Genomic DNA, 18763 nt, shown 5'->3' with positions numbered 1-18763 from the left:
TACCAACAGGAAGGAAGTTAAAGTACAGAGGCCATGAGGCAGTCAGACAAAGAGGAAAGGGAAGAATGATTCTGATAGATCCATGTTACCATGACTGACAGAGCCTGACAAGGATCTGGAAAGAGGTCTGCCATTATGTGGAAGATAACAGGACATTGTTTATGTGGTCGCTGCTGTCTACAGAGAATCAACGAAGTCTTTGAAGGAAAGAGACTGGAATTCTGTCCTAGGGTCAAGATCTGAATTGGAAATGTTGGCCATGTTAGTATACTGAACTGCCTTGAACCTCCGTGAGATAATCTTTGTGGTATCTGTTATTCCATGTGCAATTTATAATTCATACTGACTGTGATTTGCCTGTTAATTTATGTTTGATTTGGTGTTAAAGTTGCAAAAAATGAAATGTTTTTGGTAAATTTCTTCATTTGGGTAATGTTTTGTAGATTTTGTTCTTTTGGTTTCCCTAACACTACAGGGATTGTAGTAGGACTTTCTCGGTGTTTATACCTCAAATACGGTGTTCTAAAACTTAGCTCACAACACAGTCCACCCAACCAAGAAACACCTGTCTGTAGAGCCATTGAGGAGCAGGAGGGCATCTCTTAACACAGTAAAGGAACAGATTATCGCCCGTCCCCTGTCCACCTCATCATGATCTTCCCACCCTCAACCTCCTGCCTGGAATCCTTCCTCCTCAAGACCTGACATCTGACGTGCTGACTTCCACTGCTTATTTCCCTGCTCCTGTACTTGATCTCCCTCCCTGCTCTCGGACTCAACCCTGAGCTACGCCTCATTTTTGGATCATAATCCCTAACTGGAACTCGAGGCTGAAGGCCCTGCTGCTGTGCTGGCTCCTTCATTAAAAAATCACGCTGCTCAACAATGGAGATCCTTGGGCCTCATCATTCAATACAGACCTGTGGTGGTACGCATTAGGGGTATTACGGTACCCTGTGATGCTGAGAGGCTATTGGTGGATAGACGCCGGGTCCCGATTGGATCAGCCGCCTATTGGCTCCACCCAGTAAGGTGGAGTATAAGAGCCCGGGTTCTCCCAGCAGCCGCATTCTGTAACTGTGCTGCTGGGGAACAAGTCTGCGTAATAAAGCCATCGATTGATTCCTTCTCATCTCATCTCGTGAGCCATCAGGAACTGCCAAATCTGTGCAGAATGCAAGCCGCACTTCTACAGGCCAGATAAAGCGCACCTGAAAAAGGCTTCCCGTCCCTTTGAGCGCCTCAGTCTGGACTTCCTGAACGTGGTTCACGAGTACTCCGGGTTCCCATTCGCCATCCCCTGCCCCAACATGACCACGGCCACGGTCATTAAAGCCCTCTGCACCACCTTTACACTGTTCGGTTTCCCGCCTACATACATAGCGATAGGGGGTCCTCCTTCATGAACGACGAACTGCGTCAATTCTTGCTCAGCAAAGGCATTGCCTCGAGCTGGATGACCAGTTACAACCCCCGGGGAAACGGTCAGGTAGAGAGGGAGAATGGAACGGTCTGGAAGACCGTCCTACTGGCCCTACGGTCCAGAAATCTCCCAGTCTCCCGCTGGCAGGAAGTCCTCCCGGACGCCCTCCACTCCATCCGGTTGCTGCTTTGTACCACGACAAATCAAACACCTCACGAACGCCTCCTTGTCTTCCCTAGGAACTCCTCCTCCGGAACATCACTCCCGACCTGGCTGGCAGCCCCCGGACCCATCCTGCTCCGAAAACATGTGCGGGCGCACAAATCGGACCCGTTGGTTGAGAGGGTTCATCTCCTCCACGCGAACCCTCAGTACGCCTAACGTACTCCGATGGCCGACAGGACACGGTCTCCCTGCAGGACCTGGCGCCCGCCGGAACTCCACACCCCCCCCCCCCCAACACCAATCACCCCCTCACTCCCACCGGCGCACCCCACAGCCGCCCCCTTCCCGGGTGGATCGGTCCTTCTCCCGTCCCCGCCTAGGGGTAGTGAAGCAGGAAGAGACATCGCTACGCTCCCAGAGATGACGGTGCCCGAGCCAGCGCCTGCATCACCGCCGGGGCTGAGACGATCGGTGACGACGACCAGGGCACCCATTCGACTCATCGAATCTTTATAACAAAGCAAGAAATGCCTCTGTAAATAATTCAGTTACCCAGTAAAAGCGGCATTGTAAATAGTACTGGTAGTTTGATATCGGAGCATAGCCGCTGTGTTAGTGGCATCCCAGGTACCGACTCTGTAAACCCCTACCACCATACGGCCCACTACCCCTGCTGGGTTCTTTTTTTAACAAGGGGTGAATGTGGTGGTATGCATTAAGGGTATTACGGTACCCTGTGATGCCGAGAGGCTATTGGTGGATAGACACCGGGTCCCACTTGGATCAGCCGCCTACTGGCTCCACCCAGTAAGGCGGAGTATAAGAGCCCGGGTTCTCCCAGCAGCCGCATTCTATAACTGTGCTGCTGGGGAACAAGTCTGCGTAATAAAGCCATCGATTGACTCCATCTCATCTCTTCTCCTGAGTGATTGATTGTGCTACAAGACCCACGCCTTCATCCATCCTATTCCTAACAACAGGCATCTCCAAATCCGTGGACCAACATGCCTTACTGAGCTATCAGCCCGGAAGGATAAAAAAAAAACGAGTTAGGATCAGTATTCTCAGTTCCCCATTTGACTGTTTCTTCTGGGAAGGGAAACTATCAAGAAATCGGTTGACTGCTCGTTGAGTATTTATTCTTCCACAGTTAGTTATAAATCTCAAAGTAATGTTTTGAAAATTGGCACAAGATAAATAGCAGGTGACAGATGTGTAAGTTCTCCCAACTCGCTGAGATAGTGACTCCGGCCCATATCCTGAATAAACAATGAGACGAGCAGTTAAGATTGCGTGGGAGGTTTCGCTGAATAAAATCGGCTGCATAATCCTGCTCTCTGATTTTAGATTGGAGTTCACAAGGTTTCAGGAAGCTGGGGATTTTTCTGATGCATTTAGCCATTTACTGGTTTACTGAGCTAAGAGAATTGTTGCACTTTTCATTTAGTTAATAAAATTGGATTATAAACTCATTGCATAAACGGAGAAATTTAATTCACTTTTTTTTTTATTATGCATGGTCAGTCCCAGTGATATTAATGTTGAAATAGAGACTTTGCTAAAGTTGTTACTCTGAATCAGGCTTCAGTGCATAGAATCATAGAATTTACAGTGCAGAAGGAGGCCATTCAGCCCATCGAGTCTGCACCGGCCCTTGCAAAGAGCACCCGACCTAAGTCCATAACTCCACCCTATCCCCGTAACCCGGCCTAACCTTTGTTGGACACTAAGGGCAATTTAGCATGGCCAATCCACCTAACCCGCACATCTTTGGACTGTGGGAGGAAACCGGAGCACCCGGAGGAAACCCACACAGACACAGGGAGAACGTGCAGACTCCGCACAGACAGTGACCCAAGCTGGGAATCGAACCTGGGACCCTGGAGCTGTGAAGCAACTGTGCTACCGTGCTGCAGTAAAGCTCCCTCTAACCTCTGGCTGAATCCTAATTTCGAAAGAGCATTCTCCACTACAAGTTTTTCCTTTTCCTCCCAGAGGACGTGGTAAATCGGCTGGCACCTAGGCAAAGACTGCAAAAAAGATCATTTGAAGTTTGGACATGACAGCTAGCAGTGAAGAGATGTTCCTCACTGGGTTGAACCCCATATCTCAATGATATCCATTCAATGTGCTGACCCACTCTACCATACAGGCTGTCACTTATTTTCAGCTTGGTTGGCTTGCTCAAGCAGTGCATCACCAGCAAGTGTCAATCAAAAGCCTATTTTTAAAATGTTCACCCGCTAACTGGGGTGGAACTTTGATGTCGGCTGTCCAACTCAGAAGGTTGAGGATTTAAGTGCTGCTGTGTAGATGCCCCGCGTAGACACAGGCCGATCCGCCAAAAGTTTGGGAGTGTCGCTCTGTCTGAAGTTTGGTCCTTTACCTGAGGCGATAAACCAAAGGCCCTGTCAACACCCCCCCCCCCCCCCCACCCCGGCCCCTCGTGTTGTGTTATGGACTCTGGGATAACACAGGCTGCAACATGATGCAGCTTTGACCAAAAGATACCCCAGACTTTGAAGTAAGTTCAATGCGATTTATTGAACTATTAGCACAGTTCTCTATGAGTTCGACTCTCCTGCTGATCTTGCTATCGTAACTCAGTCTAACTAACAAGTCTGCTCTAAGCCACGTGGTGGGTGTGATGCTTCTGATCTGCCCCTGTCCTACTCTCTAAGTGTCGCCTGTGGAAAGAGACAGAGCATGTGTGCCCTGTCCTGATATATGGGTTGTGCAATGCCCCCTTGTGGTAGTGTCACCTCTGGGTGTCTTGACTGCCCATTGGTCGTGTCCTATTCTATGAGTTCATTAGCTGTATGCCTGCAAGTCATGACGCCTCTGGTGCTCCCTCTCGTGTTTACTTAGTCGTAGTGTATTTACATTAACCCCTTGTGTATTTACAGCAATGCATATCACCACACCTTGGGTGGGTGTAAATGGTCCCATTTCGAAGTAGAGCAGGAGAGTTCTCTGTGTTCGGGGCCAACATTTATGTCTCAATCAACTTCGCTGCAACAAATGAAGTTTGTCATCTTCACATTGATGCACACTTGAGAGCTTGCTGTGCACAAATTGGCTGTTGTGTCTCCTGCACTGCAACATTACTACATACACAGCAGCTGTACCTTCGATTGCCTGGACTTTAGTGTCTGGAATGCCCTCCCTACACCTCTCTTTACCTTGCTTTCCTCTTTTACTGTGCTCACCCCAGTCCAACGCCGGCATCTCCACGTCATTCCTCTTTTATGATGCTCCTTTAACCTACCTCTTTGACCAAGTCTTTCGCATCCTGACCTAATATTTCCTTATGTGACTCAGTGTTGTACTTTGTTTTACCGCAATTTCAGAGGAAGGTATCGCCCATTTAAGACAGAGATGAAGAGGAATTCCTTCTCTCAGAGGGGAGTGAATTTGCGGAATTCCTTCTGCAGAGAGCTGTTGTATGTTCAAGGCTGAGATAGACAGGTTTTTAGTCAGTAATGGAATCAAGGGTTATGGCGATAAGGCAGGAAAGTGGAGTTGAGACTTATCATATCAGTCATCTACAAACGCTGAAAGCCGCCCTTGTAAGAACGGGATATGGTGCTTGACTCATTGATCAACAATTACAACGCGCCACAATAAACAATCGCACCGACCTCCTCAGAAGACAAACATGAGACACAACCGGCAGAGTACCCTTCGCCGTCCAGTACTTCCCCGGAACAGAGAAACTACGACATCTTCTTCGCAGCCTTCAACATGTCATCGATGAAGATGAACATCTTGCCAAGGTCATCCCCACTCCACCACTACTTGCCTTCAAACAACCGCGCAACCTCAAACAAACCATTGTTTGCAGCAAACTACCCAGCCTTCAGAACAGCGACCACGACACCACACAACCCTGCCATGGCAATCTCTGCAAGACGTGCCAGATCATTGACATGGGTACCACTATTACACGTGAGAATACCACCTGCCAGGTACGTGGTACACACTCGTGTGATTCGGCCAACGTTGTCTACCTTATACACTGCAAGAAAGGATGTCCCGAAGCGTGGTACATTGGCGAGGCCATGCAGAAGCTGCGACAATGGATGAACGGACATCGCACGACAATCGTCAGGCAGGAATGTTCCCTTCCAGTTGGGAAACACTTCAGCAGTCAAGGGCATTCAGCCTCTGATCTTCGGGTAAGTGTTCTCCAAGGCGGCATTCAGGGCGTGCGCCAATGCAGAATCGCCGAGCAGAAACTGATAGCACGCATGAGTATGACCTCAACCGGTACCTTGGATTCATGTCTCATTAGATTCACCCTCCACCATCTGGCCTGGGATTGCAAAATCCTACCAACTGTCCTGGCTTGCGACAATTCACACCTCTTTAACCTGTGATTATCCCTCTCTCCAGTTGATCTGTCTGGACCTGTAAAGACTTAATTACCTGCAAAGACTCGCGTTCAAAGTATCATCTTGCATCATTGAATTTGTCTATAAATCTGTTTCTGGAAATCACCTCTTCATTCACCTGAGGAATTGGATCCTGCGCTCCACTGCGCTCCGAAAGCTAGTGATTCCAAACAAACCTGTTGGACTTTAACCTGGTGTTGTAAAACTTCTTACTGTGCTCACCCCAGTCCAACGGCTGCATCCCGTAACAGCCTCCCCGAACAGGCGCCGGAATGTGGCGACTAGGGGCTTTTCACAGTAACTTCATTTGAAGCCTACTTGTGACAATAAGCGATTTTCATTTTCATTCATTTTCATTTTCATTTAATTCATTTCTCCACATCACAGATCAATCATGATCTCATTGAATGGTGAATCAGACTCGATGGGCTGAATGGCGTACTTCTCCTCCTACATCTCAGGTCTTATGTCACTATGTCATGCCTTGCGGCTTTCAGTTATGTTTTTATTAAAGTTTTTCGATCAAACAAAAACAAAAATTTCCCATTTTACAACTTTGTAATAATATATACATTGATCGTTTTTTAAATAAATAATATACTAACTAACGGCAACTGCCAACAACAAAATAAGAAACAACAGAAATAGTAACTAAAATAGTAACTTCGTAAAATCTAATATAAATAACTAATATATAAACGCACACATAAAACCCCCGAGGACCCAAATGAGTCCTCCCCCCCCCCCCCCCCCCCCCCACCTCCCCCCTGGGTTGCTGCTGCTACCTTTCCTATTTTCCCTTATCGCTCTGCGAGATAGTCGAGGAACGATTGCCAACGCCTGATGAACCCTTGAGCCGAACCTCTTAGTGCGTACTTTATCCGCTCCAATTTTATGAACCCTGCCATGTTGTTTATCCAGGCCTCTACGCCCGGGGGTTTAGGTTCTTTCCACATAAGTAGAATCCTTCGCCGGGCTACTAGGGACGCAAAGGCCAAAACATCGGCCTCTCTCGCCTCCTGCACTCCCAGCTCATCTGCAACCCCAAATATAGCCAACCCCCAGCCTGGTTCGACCCGGACACCCACCACCTTTGAAATCACTTTTGCCACCCCCACCCAGAACCCATGCAATACCGGACATGACCAGAACATGTGGGTGTGGTTCGCCGGGCTTCCCGCACATCTCCCGCACCTATCCTCCACTCCAAAAAATCTACTCAGCCTTGCTCCCGTCATATGCGTCCTGTGTAGAACCTTGAATTGTATCAGGCTGCGCCTGGCACACGAGGACGAAGAGTTTACCCTACTTAGGGCATCTGCCCACAGCCCCTCCTCTATCTCTTCCCCCAGCTCCTCCTCCCATTTTCCCTTCAGCTCCTCCACCATCGTCTCCCCCTCGTCTCTCATTTCCCTATATATATCTGACACCCTACCATCCCCCACCCATGCCCCCGAAATCACTCTGTCCTGGATCTCTTGCGCCGGGAGCTGCGGAAATTCCCTCACCTGTTGCCTCACAAATGCCCTCACTTGCATATAGCGAAATGCATTCCCAAGTGGCAGCCCATATTTTTCTGTCAGTGCTCCCAGACACGCGAACGTCCCGTCTAAGAACAAGTCCTTCAATTTCGCAATTCCTGCTCGCTGCCAAGATTTAAATCCCCCATCTATCCTTCCCGGGACGAACCTATGATTGTTCCTTATCGGGGACCACACTGAGCCACCCGTCACTCCCTTATGTCGTCTCCACTGCCCCCAAATTTTCAGAGTTGCCACCACCACTGGGTTTGTGGTGTATTTTTGGGGGGAGAACGGCAACGGCGCCGTCGCCAGTGCTTTTAGGCTAGTTCCCCTACAGGACGCCATCTCCAGTCTTTTCCACGCCGCTCCTTCCCCTTCCCTCATCCATTTACATATCATTGACACGCTGGCGGCCCAATAATAATCACTTAGACTCGGCAGTGCCAGTCCCACTCTGTCCCTACTGCGTTGCAGGAACCCCCTCTTTACTCTTGGGGTCTTTCCGGCCCACACAAAGCTCATAATACACTTGTCCGCCTTCTTAAAAAAGGCCTTTGTAATCAGTCCAGGGAGGCACTGGAACACAAAAAGAAACCTTGGAAGAACCACCATTTTAACCGCCTGCACCCTGCCCGCCAATGACAGGGGCACCATGTCCCACCTCCTAAAGTCCTCTTCCATCTGCTCTACCAGTTGTGCCAAGTTAAGCTTATGCAAGGTTCCCCAGTTCCTGGCCACCTGGATCCCCAAATACCGGAAATCCCTTGTTGCCCTCCTCAACGGTAAATCGTATATTCCCCTGCCCTGTTCCCCGGGGTGCATCACAAACAGTTCTCTCTTCCCCATATTCAATTTATATCCTGAAAATTCTCCAAACTCCCTGAGTGTCTGCATTATCTCAGGCATCCCCTCCACTGGGTCCACGACATACAACAACAAATCATCCGCGTATAATGACACCCAATGCTCTTCTCCTCCTCTAAGTACCCCCCTCCACTTCCTAGAGGCCCTCAGCGCTAGGGCCAGTGGCTCAATTGCCAACGCAAACAGTAACGGGGACAGGGGACATCCCTGTCTTCTACCCCTATATAGTCGGACGTGGTCAGATCACTGCCTATTTGTAATCACACTTGCCACCGGGGCCCTGTACAGGAGCTGAACCCATCTAATGAACCTCTCTCCAAATCCAAATCTCCTCAGTACTTCCCACAGGTAGTCCCACTCCACTCTATCAAAGGCTTCCTCTGCATCCATCGCCACCACTATTTCCGCCTCCTCCTCCGGTGGGGGCATCATCATCACCCCCAGCAGCCTCCATATATTAGCATTCAATTGCCTCCCTTTAACAAACCCCGTTTGATCATCATGCACCACCCCAGGGACACAGTCCTCTATCCTCGTCGCCATCACCTTGGCCAAAAGCTTGGCATCTACGTTCAGGAGGGAGATAGGCCTGTATGACCCGCACTGCAGCGGGTCTTTGTCTCTTTTCAGGATCAGCGATATCGTCGCCTCCGACATCGTCGGGGGTAGTGTCCCCCTTTCCCTAGCCTCATTAAAGGTTCTCGTCAGAAGTGGGGCCAGCAGGTCCACGTATTTCCTATAGAACTCCACCGGGAACCCATCCGGTCCCGGGGCCTTCCCTGCCTGCATGTTCCCAATTCCTTTTACCACCTCCTCCACCTCAATCTGCGCTCCCAGTCCTGTCATCTCCTGTTCCTCAACCTTCGGGAACTCCAGCTGGTCTAGGAAACGCATCATTCCCTCTTTCCCTTCCGGGGGTTGAGCCTTATATAGCCTCTCGTAAAATACCTTAAACACCCCGTTCACCCTCTCCGCTCCCTGTTCCATCTTTCCCTCCTCGTCTCTAACCCCTCCGATCTCTCTCGCCGCCCCCTCTTCCTAAGTTGTTGGGCCAGCAGCCAGCTCGCCTTCTCTCCATATTCATACTGCACTCCCTGTGCCTTCCTCCATTGTGCCTCCGCCTTACCCGTGGTCAACAAGTCAAAGTCCATGTGCAATCTCCGTCTTTCCCTGTATAGCCCTTCATCTGGAGCCTCCGCATATTGCCTATCCACCCTCAAAATCTCCCTCAACAATCTCTCCCTTTCTTTACCCTCTTGTTTCCCCTTATGGGCCCTTATGGAGATCAGCTCCCCTCTATCCACCGCCTTCAGTGCCTCCCAGACCACTCCCACCTGGACCTCTCCGTCATCATTAATCTCTAGGTACCTTTCAATACATCCCCTCACCCTTACACATACCCCCTCGTCCGCCAACAGTCCCATATCTAATCTCTAGAGTGGGCGCTGTTCCTTTTCCTCTCCTACTTCCAGATCTGCCCAATGTGGGGCATGATCTGAAATGGCTATAGCCGAATACTCCGTTCCTGCCACCTTCGGGATCAGCGCCCTTCTCAGGACAAAGAAGTCTATCCGGGAGTACACTTTGTGGACATGGGAGAAGAAGGAAAACTCTTCACTCCTTGGCCTAGTAAATCTCCAGGGATCCACTCCTCCCATCTGCTCCATAAAGCCCTTAAGCACCTTGGCCGCTGCCGGCCTCCTCCCGGTCCTAGATCTGGACCGGTCCAGCCCTGGGTCCAGCACCGTGTTGAAGTCCCCCCCCATTACCAACTTTCCCACCTCCAGGTCCGGGATGCGCCCCAACATACGCTTCATAAAGTTCGCGTCATCCCAGTTCGGGGCATATACATTCACCAGCACCACCGCCTCACCTTGCAGTCTGCCACTCACCATCACGTATCTACCCCCACTGTCCTCGAACAATACCCGTTTCCCCACCAGTATTGCCACCCCTCTATTTTTCGTATCCAAGCCCGAGTGGAATACCTGTCCCACCCATCCTTTCCTTAATCTGACCTGATCCGCCAGTTTCAGGTGCGTCTCCTGAAGCGTGACCACGTCTGCCTTTAGCTTCTTTAGGTGCGCAAGTACCCTTGCCCTCTTAATCGGCCCATTCAACACTCTCACGTTCCACGTGATCAACCGGGTTGGGGGGCTCTTTACCCCCCCCCCCCCCCCCCCTTGTCGACTAGCCATCCCCTTTTTTAGACCAGCTCCTCACCCGGTTCCCATGCAACCGCTTGTCCCCCAGACGGCACCCTCCCGTCCCGACCATCCCATCTCGTAACAGCTCCCCCATCCCCTTAGCAACAGCAACCCAGTTAACCCCCCCCCCCTCCCCCCCACTAGATCCCTCTCTAGCTTAGTTGCTCCCCCATATTGCTTCCGGAAGTCAGCAAACTCTGGCTGACCTCGGCTTCCCCCGTTTATCCTTAGCCTCCCATCATGTGAGTCCCCCTCTTTTCCTGCCACAATTTCCATAGCGCGGGGACAAAGCCCGCGCCTCCCTCTCGGCCCCGCCCCTGATGGCGCAGCTCCCTCTCTCCTTCCCCCTCCCCTTCCCCACCGGCGCCCACATTTCTTCGTGTACCCCCCTTCGAGGGGAAAGAAAATTTTTCCCCCCATCTGATTCACAGTCCCTTGCCACCACCTCACTACTTCATTTCAAACACTCTTTCTCCAATCTAGTCCAACTTCTCCTCTTCGATAAATGTCCACGCCTCTTCTGCCGTCTCGAAGTACTGGTGTTTACCCTGGAGTGTAACCCACAGTCTTGCCGGCTGCAACATTCCGAACTTCACTTTCCTCTTGTGGAGCACCGCCTTGGCCCGATTGAAACTCGCCCTCCTTCTCGCCACCTCCGCACTCCAATCCTGATACATGCGGATCACCGCGTTCTCCCACCTGCTGCTCCGTGTCTTTTTCGCCCATCTCAGGACCATCTCCCTGTCCTTGTAGCGGTGGAACCTCACCACTATTGCTCGAGGTATTTCTCCTGCCTTTGGTCTTCTCACGAGGACTCGATACGCTCCCTCCACTTCCAGGGGGCCCGTCGGGGCCTCAGCTCCCATTAGGGCATGGAGCATCGTGCTCACATACGCCCCAACGTCTGCTCCCTCTGCCCCTTCGGGAAGACCCAAGATTCTTAAGTTCTTCCTCCTCGAGCTATTTTCCAGGGCTTCCAGTCTCTCCATACACCTCTTATGCAGTGCCTCGTGCGTCTCCATCTTCACCACCAAGCCCTGTATCTCGTCCTCATTTTCGGGAGCTTTTGCCTTCACTCCACGGAGCTCCATCTCTTGGGTCTTCTGCGCCTCCTTTAACCCCTCAATCGCCTGCAGCATCGGCGCCAGCACCTCTTTCTTCAGCTCCTCCACACATCGCCGGAGGAACTCCTGCTGTTCCAGGCCCCATACCAACTGGCCTCCCTCCACCGCCATCTTGCTTCTCACTTCCCTTCTTCGCCGCTGCTCCAGAGGATCCTCCGCAATCTGGCCACTATTATCTCTTATGTCCATTCACATCCGGGGGGGACTCCCTTCTATGTCGCCTCACAGTGGGTTTCGCCTTCGAAAATTGCCGTTGGGGCTCCCGATAAGAGCCCAAAAGTCCGTTAAAACGGGAGGTGCCGAAACGTGCGACTTAGCTGGTCATCGCCGCACCCGGAAGTCCGCTTTCAGTTATGTTAAATGCACAGTATAAATATCAGTGGACCATGTTTGCTGCTGTTTTTATTGATATGCGGCTATTAATGTTGCACGTTTATTTACTCCTCAGATTGGGAATGGCTGAGCCGTTCTACATTTTGAGGTTAGCAGTAATGAAAATACCCTGTAACCGGGGAAAAAAAGGAGAAAATGATAGCATTAATTTCCAGTTTAATGGATGATCATCAGGAGATTACTAACTTCCTGATTAAGTGGCCAATGAATCTTTTGAATTTGGAGTGATTTTGGGTTCATGAAAGGTCCAGGCTTGACTCCTGCGTCACTTTATGTGGTACCTGGGGTGAGGCACGTCAACCCATTTCCCTGCTCCAGATCACCATGCACTCAAAGTTCAAACCTGCTTCCAGTTTTGGATCCAATTTCCATTCTTAGATGACACTCATCGTCCAAGCTCGTGTCTGGAAATTAAGCCCTAGGAGAGGCGTTGAAGGAATGTGGGAAATGGAGCCTCATTAAACAACAGGAGAGAAAGGGAAATTACCCAGAAATTTTGAATTACCTGGGGGCGTGGGGAGCCTATGGTAACCCATTGCTTTCTCCATGGCAGCGTCTAGGCCAATCAGAGTTGACTTACCCACTCGTCAGCATCCCTTTTGCTCCCGTAGTATAAAGTGACTGGTTGAAATTTGGTATTCTTGCATTTGTCCTGATGAGTGCAAGTCGAAAAGCTTCGGCACCACGCCTCTTCTCAGTGATACAGAAAGGAAAATAAATCTATGGGAAGTCAAATAAAGAATGATTTAGATTTATGTCATGTTTTGTTGGGTGTCTTTGAAAAAACTTTAATGTACAATGAGGTATTCTAAATATGGTGTCTGTTCATAGAATTCATAGAATCATAGAATTTACAGTGCAGAAGGTGGCCATTCAGCCCATCGAGTCTGCACCAGCCCTTGGAAAGAGCGCCCTACCTAAGCCCACACCTCCACCCTATTCCCGTAACCCCACCTAACCATTTTTGGACACAAAGTGCAATTTATCATGGCCAATCCACCTAACCTGCACATCTTTGGACTGTAGGAGGAAACCAGAGCACCCGGAGGAAACCCACGCAGACACGGGGAGAACGTGCAGACTCCGCACAGAAGCGGACCAAAGCCTGGAATCGAACCTGGGACCCTGGAGCTGTGAAGCCACAGTGCTAGCCACTATGCTACCGTGCTGCCCTACTGTTGTCGAGTGTGCAATGGTGACAGCCATATGGTGCACAGGAAGATTCAACCAACAGTGAGACGAGTGGGAATTTAATCTTGTTTTGGTGGTGATAGCTCAGGAAGTGATGTTGGCCAAGTCGGCAGGAAAATTCTCCACATTTCTTACAACACCGCTGAACATGCATCTAGCCTGATGGAAAGCAACTACAAGTACACAACAAGCCTCGAGTATCTTGCAGAGGTATGAGCAGAAATTGTGCGCGCAGTTTAATGGAAATAAAAGAGAGTCCCATTTTGTGTGCATTTAAAGGGGTGCTTTAAACGACCCCCGCTATTAAATGGGATGCTGCTTCATTTTCGCGTCCCTCCGAGGCCGCACTTAGGCTCATTTCCTGCACTGGTGAGCTGAGCCATTTTTAAATGCCACCTCGATCTCCGGACCCCCCCCCCCATCCTGCGGACAGCCCAGAGCTCCATCTTAACAATTAGGGGATCCTCGAGCCCCCCCCCCCCCTGTACCCCACCACATAAGGGCAGGGCATGCCCGGGCCTGATCCCCGGCATGGGAAAGATGCCATCTGAGCACCTTGGCACTGCCATCCTGGTTCCCTGGCACCATCAGGGTGGTGGCAGTGACATGGGGCTCTGGTGGCATCGGGAGTGCTGGAGTACCATCCTGCCCCGAATTCTGAACAACTCAGCGGCCCCTGATCACCTGGGAAACTCTCCAATTGCCCAGCATCATAAATCTCGCTAAAAGCCTACTGGCCTTGTCATGTCCTGAGCCGGGCAACGAGCCCACTAGATCGCGCCCTCTGTATCTTAAATCTTGAAGTGGGACCTAATCCCATAATTTTCCCTGTGGCAAGTTGACATTGTCCTTACCGGGGCACTTGCCAACATTACCTTGGGCTTATCTCTCCCAGTAATATCAGGCTGGGTAAAGCACTAATGGCACCATTAGTATAACTTTTTATCCAATTAATTAAGCTAATGTAATTCAGAAAACTAATATGAGTGGTGCAATTTATACCAAATAAAACTCATCTCCGTGGCATAAGGCCAGTATTACAGGCTATTAAAGTAGTCTTATGGAACAGCACACTAATATTAGAGCAGCCAACGTCTATTATTATTAAAAATTTAATGGCTTGCTGAATATTTCAGCAGCCATATTGAGCAGTTCATGGATTGCTCTTAATTTATCTGACATTACTGGAAATATGTCAGTGATGTTACAAGATGTTAGCTCGACTTGTGCACAGGCATTTTGGGATTAGAACAAAGAACAAAGAAAAGTACAGCACAGGAACAGGCCCTTCGGCCCTCCAAGCCCGTGCCGACCATGCTGCCCGACTAAACTACAATCTTCTACACTTCCTGGGTCCGTATCCCTCTATTCCCATCCTATTCATGTATTTGTCAAGATGCCCCTTAAATGTCACTATCGTCCCTGCTTCCACCGCCTCTTCCAGCAGCGAGTTCCAGGCACCCACTACCCGCTGTGTAAAACACTTGCCTCGTACATCTCCTCTAAACCTTGCCCCTCGCACCTTAAACCTATGCCCCCTAGTAATTGACCCCTTTACCCTGAGAAAAAGCCTCTGACTATCCATTCTGTCTACGCCCCTCATAATTTTGTAGACCTCTATCAGGTCGCCCCTCAACCTCCGCCCTTCCAGTGAGAACAAACCGAGTTTATTCAACCGCTCCTCTGTGCTGATTGTTCTTGCAGCCTCATCCAACTCTGCAACGCTCAGTGAACTCTGTGTTTCTCCAGTTCTAGCCTCTTGCATGGTCCTCTGCCTCACCGCTGTGACATCAGTGGCCGAGACCCTGAGCTCTCAAAATCTCTCTCCAGAGCTCTCTACTTCTCCCTCCTCCTTTTAAGGCACTGCTTAAAACCTACCTCTTCGACAAAGAGTTTGGCCGTCCACCCTCGTATCGTCTTTTGTGGCTCATTGTCAAATCTTGCCTGATAGCGCTCTTGTGAAGATCTTGGTCTGTTGAAGGCACTGTATCAATGCAAGAGACTTGTGTCTCAAAAAGTTCATAGAGGAGAATGAATGTGCATTGTTCCACGACACCTCATTATTCATCTCCCTGACCATGCAAAGCCTGTTGGGCAGACTACTTGGTCCAACGTACATATGGGTGTTGCTTTGAATTTTGCCGTGGGGTGAAGTGTTTGGCCTTCTTACTAAGTGATGCATTTAAAGGATATGAAGAGTCAACCTCTCAGTGTGTGGCACGAGTCCTGTGTCGTCCAGACTCCGGGAGCGATGACAGGTTTACTTCCTAATGGATAAAACTGAATCAGTAGAACGAGCAAGTCCACTGATTTGCCACACCCTATTTCCCATGATGTGTGTTAATTATTTTATTAATTTTTATTTTTCATTTGTTCATGGGCTGTGGATGTCACTGCTGTGGGTCTGGAGTCACATGTAGGACAACATATTTCCTTTCCTAAAGGACATTACAGAACCAGATGGGTTTTTACAACAAGCAAACATAGTTTCATGGTCACCTTAAAACTTTAAATTCCAGATTTTTATTGAATTCAAATTTCACCATCTGCTGTGGACTTTCGGGACTTGTGGGAGGAAACCGGAGCACCCGGAGGAAACCCACGCAGACACAGTGAGAACATGCAGATTCCCCACAGACAGTGACCCAAGCCAGGAATCAACCCAGGACCCTGCCGCTGTGAAGCAACAGTGCTAACCCTGTGCCACTGTGCTGCCCAATTATACACTAGTTGTGTTTAATTGTATGCAGGTGCGGACCATTCATTGGAGTTTAATTTGGCACATCTGGGGCGAAATTCTCCCCAAACGGCGCAATATCCGCCGACTGGCGCCCAAAACGGCGCCAATCAGATGGGCATCGTGCCGCCCAAAGGTGCGGAATGCTCCGCATCTTTGGGGGCTGAGCCCCAACATTGAGGGGCTAGGCCGGCGGCGGAGGGATTTCCGTCCCGCCAGCTGGCGGAAACGGCCTTTGTTGCCCCGCCAGCTGGCGCGGAAATGACATGTCGGGGCGGCGCATGCGCGGGAGCGTCAGCGGCCGCTGAAAGCTTCCCGCGCATGCGCAGTGGGGAGAGTCTCTTCCGCCTCCGCCATGGTGGAGACCGTTGCGGAGGCGGAAGGGAAAGAGTGCCCCCATGGCACAGGCCCGCCCGTGGGGGCACCCCCCGGGGTCAGATCGCCCCACGACCCCCCCAGGACCCCGGAGTCCGCCCACGCCGCCTTGTCCCGCCGGTAAATAGGTACTCTAATTTACGCCGGCGGGACAGGCAATTTATCGGCGGGACTTCGGCCGATCTGGGCCGGAGAATCCAGCGGGGGGGCCCGCCAACAGGCGTGGCCCGATTCCCGCCCCCGCCGAATATCCGGTACCGGAGACTTCGGCAACCGGCGGGGGCGGGATTCACGGCGGCCAACGGCCATTCTCTGACCCGCTGGGGGGGGTCAGAGAATGACGGCCATAAAGTCTCACCGCTGGGGTGCATCGCTGACCCTCCCCCCGCCCCGAACCACATTTTAATTAAAAATGTTGTAAGTTTCTTTTAAGGTTGTTGTTGTTTTCAGTTACTTTCCCTTTAAATAGAGGGGAAAGAAATGAAGAGATACGTGTCTTCCTGTGGCGTTGAGGGGCTCCATGTTCGACGTGTATGTAGATTGACAGAGGTTGCAGCCCCTCTCTCATTACTTGAGGGGGCTGCTCTTCAATGTTTGGCTGCACCTCAGCGCCAAGCTCCTGATCCTTGAACACTCGGTGGGGAGAGAGGTGAACCCTCCAGAGTTTTTTTTCCCTGTTCCACTGCCCCTTTAAGGGGCTGTCAATTTGATTAATTTACTTATTTGATTAGCCTATTTTATTGGGTATATCTAAAAGAGTACAAAGAGACACTTACTACAGCCGCAGGAAGTAGAGTCCGGAGATATGTGCTTGTAATGTTTCACTCTGCAAATAAATGTGAGGCAGAGTAAAAATTGGCTTCAGTAGCAATGACTTCTGGGTTGCTAGTTTGCTCTCCATAATTACTTAACTGCCATACAACATCAGTTAAGGGGAAATACGGCTGATAAAGCTCTCGTCACTTCTGCAGCTCAGGATTACTGCTGGCTCTTGTTGACGTACTCAGCTTTGTACCAGTTAACATCACTGAGAATAAGTTTTACCTTTTTGGAAGAGAGGTTGAGACATTAATTGTAGCGCGCATGCATCTGGAATAAATGCATTAAAGCTCCAGGCAGACTTGTGCTAATCTCAGCTCCTAATGCATTTCATTTAGCCTGCCTATTCATTCCCTTTACTGTACTTCCCATTCTCCTGAGAGCGGTGGGCGGTGCTAGATGGGGGCATCAAGGGTTGAGGTGAATAGTTGGACCAGTAAGTAACTGAATCTCATTGCAATGAGCCCTCCCAGTGTGCAGCTGATTTGGAAGTTCAGATGCTCCCATTGGCATCTTGTTCCATTTCAGATATAGAAATTTCATTAATTATTTAGAATGATAGAATTTGCAGTGCAGAAGGAGGCCATTCGGCCCATCGAGTCTGCACCAGCCCTTGGTTAGAGCACCCTACTTAAGCCCACACCTTCACCCTATCCCCGTAACCCAGTAACCCCACCTACCCTTTTTAGACATGTGGGGGTAATGTAGCATGGCCACTCCACCTAACCTGCACACGGTAGCACAGAGGTTAGCACTGTTGCTTCACAGCGCCAGGGTCCCAGGTTTGATTCCAGCTTGGGTCACTGTCTGTGCCGTGTCTGCATGTTCTCCCCGTGTGTGCGTGGGTTTCCTCCGGGTGCTCCGGTTTCCTCCCATAGTCCAAAGATGTGCGGGTTAGGTGGATTGGCCATGCTAAATTGCCCATAGTGTCCAAAAAATTGCCCTTTGTGTTGGGTGGGGTTACTGGGTTATGGGGATAGGGTGGAGGTGTGGACCTTGGGGAGGGTGCTCTTTCCAAGAACCAGTGCAGACTCGATGGGCCGAATGGCCTCCTTCTGCACTGTACATTCTATGATTCTATGATTCTGTGTCTGCGTAGGTTTCATCCGGCTGCTCCGGTTTCTTCCCACTAGTCCTAAAAGACCGGCTTCTTAGGTAATTTGGACATTCTGAATTCTCCCTCTGTGTCCCCGAACAGGCGCCGGAATGTGGCGACGAGGGGATTTTCACCGTAACGTCATTGCAGTGTTAATGTAAGCCTACTTGTGACAATAATAAAGATTATTTCTAATAAGGATTACTTCTTTGGACTGTGGGAGGGTACCGGAGCACCCGGAGTAAACCCATGGATGCACGGGGAGAAAGTGCTAACTCCACACAGACAGTCACCCGAGGCAGGAATTCAACCCGGGACCCTGGAGGTGTGAGGCAGCAGTGCTAACCACTGTGCTACCGTGCCGCCCTTAATTCTTTACTAAGTTTCTTTATTTTTCTTGGCAATCTCATCGATATTTGTTATGTTGTTGTGTTGTTCAAGGGTTTCCATTT

The sequence above is a fragment of the Scyliorhinus torazame genome, chromosome 7, assembly GCF_047496885.1.
Source record: "Scyliorhinus torazame isolate Kashiwa2021f chromosome 7, sScyTor2.1, whole genome shotgun sequence".
NCBI lineage: Eukaryota > Metazoa > Chordata > Chondrichthyes > Carcharhiniformes > Scyliorhinidae > Scyliorhinus > Scyliorhinus torazame.
This window is presented reverse-complemented; position numbering follows the sequence as displayed.